At 34.5% G+C, this 10,305-nt stretch overlaps 1 non-coding gene across 1 annotated transcript; it reads right to left on the bottom strand.

The window, feature by feature from the left end:
* Positions 1-9,431: 9,431 nt before the first annotated feature.
* On the bottom strand, positions 9,432-9,503 carry Trnaa-agc (transfer RNA alanine (anticodon AGC)). Its single transcript has one exon. It is a non-coding gene; the product is annotated as a tRNA-Ala (tRNA).
* Positions 9,504-10,305: the final 802 nt, after the last annotated feature.

The raw sequence follows: 10,305 nt of genomic DNA, 5'->3' as shown, positions 1-10,305 counted from the left end.
TTCTCAGCCCTTATCCTCTCCTGCTTAAATGACTGCGGTAGTCTCTGAATCGCATTCTGCTCCCCTCCCACCTTTTATATCATACGTCTGATTTTGATACTTACTTATTCAAAGCACTCAGCCTGTATAATTTTCAACTCTAATGAGCCTCTTCCAATCTCAACACCCTCACCTTCTACTGTTTTCCCATTCCAACTGTACTTGCATTGTGTCTATTTGGTTAACACTTCAGGTCTATAAGACTTGAGGAATTCTATACAAGTATTTCCTCTGCAGTGCCTTAACTCTGCACCTCACCCCTGACTTAGTGCCTTCTGCATGCTCTTTTCAAAATTGTCTCATTCTCATTTGTCTGCTTTTGAGTAAATATCTCCTCAAGACAAATATTCCCATCTTACTTAATAATTACAATTCCCCATTTTTACCCAGCATTTTCTTTTGATCACGGAAAACTTCTCATTTTTTTTGTAGCACACATAATTTTAAAATAACTATAATAACTATGTTTTTGATTATTTTCCTATGAGGTTTTCTCATTGTATTGAAAAATATCCATGAAGGAAGGGATCATGTGTTTACAAAATGATGTGTAGTACTGAATTAGATTTGTTAATTACAAATATTTTTGAAACATAGAATGAACACATGTGTTTCCATAGAACAGACATGACTAGTTAGTTGTATACTAAGGGTTAAGACTCATCATCTGACTGTTACTTGGCTTAACAAGTTTAATGTAGAGTACCTCATTTTAATTAGCATAATTTATTCTAAATTTCAGATTTACTATCTAGACTGTATCTAGTATTGACTTGGACCTTTAAAAGTAAAACTTAAAAGCAAAGATTATAGATAAAATTCCCTCCTTTTTCCTCAAGTTTTTCTACTTATACCTTTGAAGACATTTTATACATGTTTGTCTATACTCACTTTTCCTCCTTTTAGTTCTGACAGCATTTATTCTCTGTCATGTTATTGTGGGCTTATGTTCTGTTTTTAATTATTGCTCATATTTTGATACTGTAATACATTGATTCCAAAAGTACAGTACACTTATCTTGCAATCCTACAATTACTTTGGCAACCAATAATTACTGTCTAATAGTCAGATAATTGCACCATCCATCACTTTATTTATACTATTTAAAAATGCACGAGGGATCACAATTATCAAGTTAAATCAGTGATAAATAATTTCACCCACACGTAAATTCACATAATCAGGATGAGGATATGACTCAGGATAAAAGTACTATGGAATAATATCTTTAAACAGCCCCCAGATATTACTTCAGCTCATTAATCACCTCTTTACCCATAGCTGGGATTTAGCAGTGCAATGACCTTTGTTTTACACTCCGTCTCTGACAGTCATCGGGTTTTGGGTGGTTTGAATTTGGAGGTATAAGTGTCATTCTTGTGTTAGATAGCAAGTAGTCATATCATCACAGAGTCTGGCCCACAAAAGGTATTCAATTAAGTGTTGTAGAATAAATAGACTCCAGGAATTCCCTGCGCTAGCACATGACTTCAAGATGCTACTGGTACCACGACTGTCACCCCTACTACCACCAGTAGCAGTAACAGCAGCAGCAAACACGCAGCATGAGGGATCCTTTGATATCATTTTACTGCCCGTCTCCTTTTGCGTGCCAGAGAATAACATTACAGAAAACAGTGTGCGCATTTCTTTATCTTTTGATCATAACCTCAATGATATTTGCCCGAGTCTCTCTGTTAACAGTGACATGCCTCCATTTTGCTTCACCTGTGAAGGACCTGTCTGAGGTTTGATGGATCTGGACAAGAGGGTAGCCAATTAGATAATGGCCTCCAGCACGAGCGGACTTTATAGAAGACCTGCCTTTGAACTTGTAGAGTGGAACTAAAGGGCTCAGTTGTTATATAAATCAGAGAGAAAAGAACGAGATAACACCTGTAGGTTGGCTCAACAGCTATATTTTCTCAGTTCAGATAGTAGAGTAATATAATGATAGCAAATATAATACTCAGATTAATTAATAAATCTTGACTTCAAGTATTTAGATAACTCGAGAGAGTAGGGAATTATCTCCAAAATTAAAGTGTTAATTTCAGAAATAGAGAAGTTGTCTTATAGGGACTGTATCAGGAAGTAACTCATGGGAAATCTTTTACTTAAAGACTTAAAAGTTTAATGGCAAAGAAGTTATCAGAAGGACCAGGTGTTATAAATTTAAAGCCAGGAATCCAATATCAAGTTTATTAAGTAGATACAGAGAACATGTCATAAACAAGTTTGCAGAGATTTTTCTGTGAAGAATTGCTTTCTAACTACCTGTTCCAATCTAAACTTAGTTTTGGATGGATGCTTGGTAGAAGAATAAATGAAAGTCTGTGCTTAAATGGTATTAATGTTTATTATTAAAATTTCACCAATAACAGAGAAATTTGTCATTTGTGTGAATACTACCTTTGTACCACACAAGTGTACTCCAAGGCAGCATGCACACAAATAACATCCATGTGGATATTATGATTGATACAAAGGTAGTGTGCAGAAACCAGAGAGACACTGTGGACAAAGATCCTCACTATTCCCAAGGGTATGTACTTTTATTACCAGACATCTCATAATCTAATTATTTTCTTTCTTTTGTCTTAAGAAATTCTAAAAGTTATAGCAAATGCAATAATCTTGTAATTAATATAAGAAATAACTGAATGTGAAAAGTCAAGTTTTATGATGTTATTATATTTCTTTCTTAACATTTAAATACAGTGAAAATGACTTGCTGCTGCTCCTCAGGATCTAGGGAAATTTCTGTAAAAGTAACAATTACCTAACAAGTTAGCTGTACCATGATTTTATTATTTAAAATAAATAATTAATGGAGAAATAAATGGAGCACTTGGGGACGTAATTCAATCTTCCAATGTTGAGCAATATTGTGAAAATGCAATAAAATGTATCTTTTGTTCATCACATTTCTTTTTAAATTGGAGGTGCCCATCTTTATTATGCTCATTTCCACAAGAAAGCAAATATGGTTAAATTTTCACAGTAGTGTGTAAAGTTCATATACTGATCATGTGAACTCATACTCAGGTCAATCCAAACTTGAACATAGTTTAAGGTATAACAAGGTCATATTGAATGAATTGAAGTAAAAGTATAATAAAAGTCTGTGTTTATGAATAAATTAGCAAAGCTTAATTTTTGTGGATATTAACTATAATATATCTTAGGTCATAATATACACGTGTGGTTTTTTACAGTTTGCAAAGTACTTCCATATACACGTTCCTATTTGATCTCAACAAAAGCCCTGTGGGGGTGTCCAGGCAAGTATTTTTATTATCTGAAAACAAATCAAGGCTCAGAAGGGTATTTGATCTCTTCAGGTAGCTAATGCGTGGCAGATCCAGAATTTGAGCACAGAATCACTTTATAAATAGCATTATATCCATTTTCCCCAAAGTCCCATCCATTTCCCCAGTGTTATTTATAAATACTCTTAGCAGATATCAAAAGAATACATTCCTTAAAATTTCTTCAAATTTCTCCTAATGACCAGGTAGACAATTGATGGATAATTTGTGTAGTAAATTGTTTCTGACTAAACAGTGCTCTCAAGATTTATCTTCCTCTTATTTAACTGGATGTATTATTTCAAAGATGGTGTCCTCTGGCTTCCATTGGGGATAAGTGACAGCTGTCCATGCATTAATGAAGCACAAAGATTGTTTTCTATTGGAAGAAGAACAGATCATTGCTTTTCACCCTTATCCTTCCAACTATTTAATTTTACAGCCATCTGAGTCAACCTTTATTCTTTCACCATGAGCTCTCGAATTTTAAGAGGAGAAAAGGCAGAGGGGTTCAGCACCTAAGTAGAAAGCTAATGTCAAATGTTACTCCTACATTGTTTAACAAGGTTCCTTTTGTTCTGTGGGGTAAAAAAATGCAGCATCTTTCAATAAAAAAATAACTTATAAATATGTCTCTTTGGGCTTAAGAACTCTGTTTCTAATAGAATTCTTAAATTTAGTCCAGAGTCTTATTTTCCCCTCTCAGGAAATAGGTGGAGAATATTTGTTTTCTCTGATATTAGTCAAGGTATCACTACAACTTGTTGTTGCAATAGTGGAAGACAGACATGACAAACCCATTCTTAAAGTTTCTTTCCAATTTATCACATGGTAGAGTTGGAAAAAAAATCATGGTTCTCTTGAGTTCTGATTTGGAAAGCAAAAGGAAAATACACCACAATGAATCTTGTTTTTATGTATAATTATAATAAATAAAGTAAAATAATAATAGAAGGGAGATCAGTAGAGTAGAATTAGTTGATTGGGGAAGGAAGGAAGGGAGGATACTGATAAATGAGATTGATCAAATTTTGTGATGTGCATATAAGATTATGGCATAGTGAATTCCACTATATGAATAATTATAATGCACCAAGAAAAAAAAAGGACAGTCCTTGACATTCACTTTCAGCAGGTGACCTGGCTTTCACAGCTATGTCCTGCTATTATTCTCTAACTAAAAAATCTCACCAACTACTAAACTCCAAGGTTATTCCAAGATCATGGTAAAAGGAGATACAGCAAGGACATTTCCTAATTCTATCTAAGCACAGATGAAAATAAAGCCACTTACTATGCCACCCACAAAACACTAAACACCACCTTATATCTCCAAAATTCATGGTAGTTACTTCTTTATCAAATACAGTTTTATCTTTGGTCTATTGTCCCCTCATCAATGAGGTTTATTGAGTATTCAGTGATAGATGTTCCTGTGCCCTCTGACAGCACACACTCTTAATTGAACCTTGCTTCCTTAGGCTTTCTCCAAGCCACCCTGCTAAGTGAGGACAACATATAGAGATACCCCACGATTCTTAATGTAACATATCATAAACCAAACCTTCTTCAACTAGAGGTGTATTGCCAGTGGCCTTTGGCTGTAAGACATTTAGAGACTTGTGATCTTTGCTTCAGTGTCTTATTAGTTATTTGTGATTAAACAAAGTATTTAGGTATTCTGGTCCTTGTATTTCCTCAAAAAATGGAGATATGAATATCTTTTGAGAGAATGTTAAGAATATTAATGAAGAAAAGTAATATAAAATACCCTAATGGTACCATAGCACAGAAAGTGTTCAAATATTACACCAAAATATTCAAACGTATACCATGATATATTGTTTTCTTTTTTCTTTTTTCTTATTATTCTGACTTTCTCAATAATAAGAAACACTCCTTTCACACATTTTGCTGGGGATTAAAATTTTGACAATGGGTTGAACAGATTTATAACAACTGTCCTGGTTTTGTTTTATTGTCATTGTTCTCCGATGGGGGAAGGGAACTTCTGCTGCCCCCAGAAATCATTGATTGTCAAGTCTATGTTTCAGAGAGTAGGCTGAGAAACACAGACAAAGAAATGAATCAGACATCGTCCACACCACCAAATAACAGATATTCATCTCCAGGAGTTTGCCAGGCCCTCAACAGCAACAGTCCTCAGACATGTTTTCATACAACATAGCTGGGTTTTATGATGGAGTTGTGTCATGCTGCTAAAAGCAAGCTCCTCATTTGTCAAGATGGGATTCATGGACAAAATAGATGGGATTTATTAGGAAAATAAGTAAATTTAAAAAAACAACAAAATACTTAAATAAAAATCTGGTAGATATAAAAAGAGAAATTTAAAATTCTGTACTTTTTGAAAATTTTAATAAATTCTAAGGGACAGTTACAGATCAAGCAGACAAAACTATAAGGAAGATAAGGAGGATTTAAATAACAGAAGGAACTATCTTTATCACATTTAAGTGGTTGTGCAAGATACACACCTATGTGGACATGTGTGTGCATGGATATACATGTTAGATGCCTAAATAAAAAAAATAACAAAACCTCAGAGTTGTTAGAGATATGTGGAACTTTTACAGAATTTGACTTTTTCTCAATTCACAAAATTACCAAGCTACTATAATATATGGGTAACCTTTGATGGCCAAAATTAATTTCAATTGAAAATAAGTCATTTTGGAGGCTTTGCAGCTCTCCCCAAACCCAAGAGATGCCTGGTTTTTGTGGCTCTGTACTGCTTCTGTTAAAATCTAAAGCCAATGGCATAAGTATTCAGTACATGATAACAAGTTATCCACTTGTTTTGTTATCCTTTGTAAGCCACCAAAATAATCACTGTCTAAAAGATTTTTAAAACATGCAAATGAACAAACCAAACCCAGATACACAACAACAAAAAAGACAGTAGACCAGTACAAGCAATGATGAAGATAGCTTTGGTTGAGAGAGAAAGATAGGTAGTGTTTTGGGTTCTGGCAGACTAGATCAGGGGTGTTGGCTAGGAAGTAGCAGGACATTTGGTTGAGTATAATGAAAGCAATCAAATTAAGAAGCTTTGGGAAAGCCTACACAGGAAGGTAAGATCAGCAGCAATCAACGAACACTGAAGAACCACTTCAGTTTCTGAAATTATAAAACTGGACTCTAAGGAAACTCTGTTTGGCAACTGTATATGAGACTCTTCGAAGAAGAGAAACAGAACACTAGGAAGGACATTTGTAGTGTAATAAGTGCATACCATTAAAAATGCCAGTCAGGCAGGAGCACCTGAGTGACAGTGTGCATCAGTCTAGATATCTCCAGGTTCTGGTTATTGCTTCCAAAGTAGTGTTCTCAAGTCATTCCTAAAAAATTTAGATTCAGGCTGATTTTGCAGGAGCAAGAAGTTCACAGAGCTGTCTGAAAAGTTAAAAAGAGAGATCTGTAACAAAAATGGACAATGAGCTATTTTATAATTTATTAAGATTGATAGGACTTCCAGCATGTCTAGCTCTTCCACTCCCCACCTTGTGAACATATTGGTAGATGGGGAAAAATATTAATGCAAGAAAGGAACCTGTTCCCTCCTTTACACGGAAAAAACAGAGTGTGATGCTAAATTTAATCCAATCCAACTGCAATCCTGCATTTTAGAATGTATTTGGCATTCAATGAAATTGAATAAAAAGGGAATTACTAATTTGGAGGTTCCCTTTTAAGTTTTTTATTTTATGTACATTTTCCCCTGTAACTCACTCTTTATATTCTTATTTGATTGAGAAAATTGGATGAAAAGGAAAATGCTATGATTTTTTCCCTATTCTATTTTTAAAAATTTAAAGATCTTAGAAAAGTTTAAAAATGACTAATTTTTCTGTAGTTTGGAATTATATGGATTTTAATTTAGTTGATTAACATATATTGAAGATATTCAAGAACATTCCATTCAAACAACAATTTAAGAGAAAATTCAGTATGCTAGATATGTTGATAATAATTTCCTTTTATTTTTTTCATATGGATTTTATGTCATAGATATTTAAAATGCAAACATAATTTTGATTCAATTATGTGTAATGAAATATAGTTCATAGTGATTGGAGGAAATTTGAAGGTTTGGGCTTTAATTTCCTTATTTATAGTTATAGAAAAATGTTTAAGGAAAAATTTACTGCAATGCAAAATGATCTAAATAACTTTGATTAATGATATATTTCATATAGCTTCTTTTATTTCTCATTCTCCTTATTTTAAAGTATAGTGTAACACACACTTCAAACAGATAATTTTCATAGCTATTGTAGCTACTAGATACAAAACACTTTTGAGAACCTTCATTAGAACAAAGTTCCCACAAAATAACCAGCTAAATAAAACTTCTTAAACATTTATTTAGCAAAAAAAAAAAAAAAATGAAAATGGATTTTGCTTCGCACCCCCTACCCCGCCAAAAAAAATCCTAGGTATATAGATTGTCAACTTTCTCCACTGTCATTTTTTTCAGATGTTCACAAGTTGAAATTTTCACATAATTATCATTTGAACTTTGGTAGTATTCTATAAATTGTAAGGTTATACTAGTTAGGATCCCAGCAGAAAAAAAGATGACAGGTGATTGGGTAGTTGAGAGGAGTTTATTAAAAGGAGTAATTGCAAACATGGACAGGATTTAGGGATATCAAAAAGAGACACTGAAGTCCTTTGGGATTAGTAACAGTTTAAAATAATATCTCACCTGATGTTTAGAAGGATTTGGAGAAGGAATACTTCATGGAACTCAGAAAATATCTTTATGAATAGGGTCATCTGACAGTAACTGTGGTCCTTGGCCAGTAGAAGTCAAGAACAGACATGGAAAATAAATATCCAGACTTTATTCTTTCACCACCTCTGGTCTCTTGTGGTGCCTCCCATTAGCCAAGGGCAAGGGTAAGCCAGAGGGCAAGGGATGCTATTGATACACCTCATGCTGGTCAGCCTGTCTTCTAGGATGGAGCTTAATAGAGAAAGGTTGAAATAAAATCTGGAGTAAAGCAGAGCACACATAACATGTGCACCATCGTGGTTAATTTAGGCAATCACTCAGAAAACATCTATTGCACATCTATCATAAGCTATGTACTCTGCTAGGTGCTACGGATACAAAGATGAACAGAACATAATTCTCAGAAGTAGAGAAATAATCTGGGTTTTCCTTCTCTTATCTTAAGATGTAAAGATTAAAAATGGACCAAAGAAAACAAAAACAGAAAAGAAAAAGTTTACCATAAGAGAAAAGGCACTGCAAACTATAAAATATTTAATCATAGAAAAAAATAAAGTAACAACTATCCCCATCCTAGCCTCCATCTGGTCTAACAGATAAAGGCTTGTAAAAATTATTCTGGACTAAAAAATCCCCATAAATGAATAGTAAGCCTGAGTTATATGAGGAGGCACGGGGAATTGATTCATGCTTAATAAACCTTGCAATTAATAAAGCCTTGTTCCTAGGCTACTCCCTCCTCTGGGGAGCTCTCAGTATTTTATAGCCCTTGTCTAAGAAGCATTATAACTCCTCTGTGTTAGGAAGAATGGAATAAGTGTGTCAGTGGAGTGGGTGTTTTTTTCTCCCTCTTCTGTACCTTGGATGCTTTAATAGTAATTCAATGCTTTGCTGCTCTGTCTCTAGTGGAAAACGCTCCTTCCTATTTCATGTGGTAAGGAAGGGGTAACTTTCCAAGCTTGCACTATGCCATGATTGTTAACATCATAATTTTCCAGTGGTTAATTTTTAAATTAATTCAAAGTATATCAATTAAACTCTGTGAGTTTTTGACCAAAATTTTTTTTCCCCTTAGTTTTACTTTGATCTTAAGTTTGATTTGTGATGAACTGTTCTATGACAGATTTATATGGAGTCTGAAGTGGACTATGGCGACAAAAGTGACCCACTTAATAATTGAGTGCTTTTTTTATTCTACTTTCAGTTGTCTAAAAAAAGGCCTGGGTGCTTCTATGCATAATCATATGTGCTGGAATTGATTATTACAAGTTCATAAAGCCATAGTAAATTTCTTTCTTTTTTTTTTTTTTTTTTTTTTTGGTGGTGCTGGAGATTGAACCCAGGACCTTGTGCATGCTAGGCAAACACTCTACCAACTGAGCTACATCCCAGCCATAGTGAGGTCTTTTTCTTTTCTTTTTTTAAGCTGTTACATTGGTCTGCAATAGCTCTGTTAGACTTTCCAGTCAGACTGGCAGTGGAAGCAAGAGGTTACAGAACATGCTGTTCCCAGCCAGGCCAAGAAAACACTCTCTCGCAAGACTTTATAGAGTTTTGTGTCCTTGAAAATCTGATGGATGGACCAATGCTTCCAGATAGGAAATGAGATAATAATTTGTAACCTAGGTGTCCTGACCCCCGAGACTTGCTTGGAAATCTGTTCATACCTGATGGAGGCCAAGGGGATCCTCAAGGCTTCTTCAAGTTGAGGAGGATGTGGTATCAGGTTTTCTATACCCAACTTCCTCTCATTTCCTCTTTTCTTACATGCAGTCATTTCAATGGCAATGCTGCTGACATGAAATTGACTCTTTCTTGCCCAACTTACCCCAAATATACCACCCCTTGAAATATCTGCAATGACTGTAGAATTTAAAGACATGGAAATAACTTTAGACAGAACCCTAACACATTAAAATAATTTTTGGTACATCTGTTTTCAGGAAGCTTCTAGTGACCTTCCCCATGCAGTCAAGCAGATCTGCTCAAATTTTGCTGAACTTCTTCTACTGACACACTTATTCTTGGGGTCTTACCTTCTACACCCAGTGCCTAATCAAAGTTCTTACCAAAGAAAGATCTGAACTTTGCTCCAAAGAGTAAATGAGACTTTTCTTAGAACAACAGCATTTTTCAATGTGTTGTGATGGACAGTACACTTATTAATAAGATAACTTGGAATTTCCTTTTTA

The sequence above is a fragment of the Callospermophilus lateralis genome, chromosome 5 (genome assembly GCF_048772815.1).
Source record: "Callospermophilus lateralis isolate mCalLat2 chromosome 5, mCalLat2.hap1, whole genome shotgun sequence".
Lineage (NCBI taxonomy): Eukaryota > Metazoa > Chordata > Mammalia > Rodentia > Sciuridae > Callospermophilus > Callospermophilus lateralis.
The sequence above is the reverse complement of the archived record's forward strand: the minus strand, read 5'-3'. Positions and strand labels throughout refer to the sequence as shown.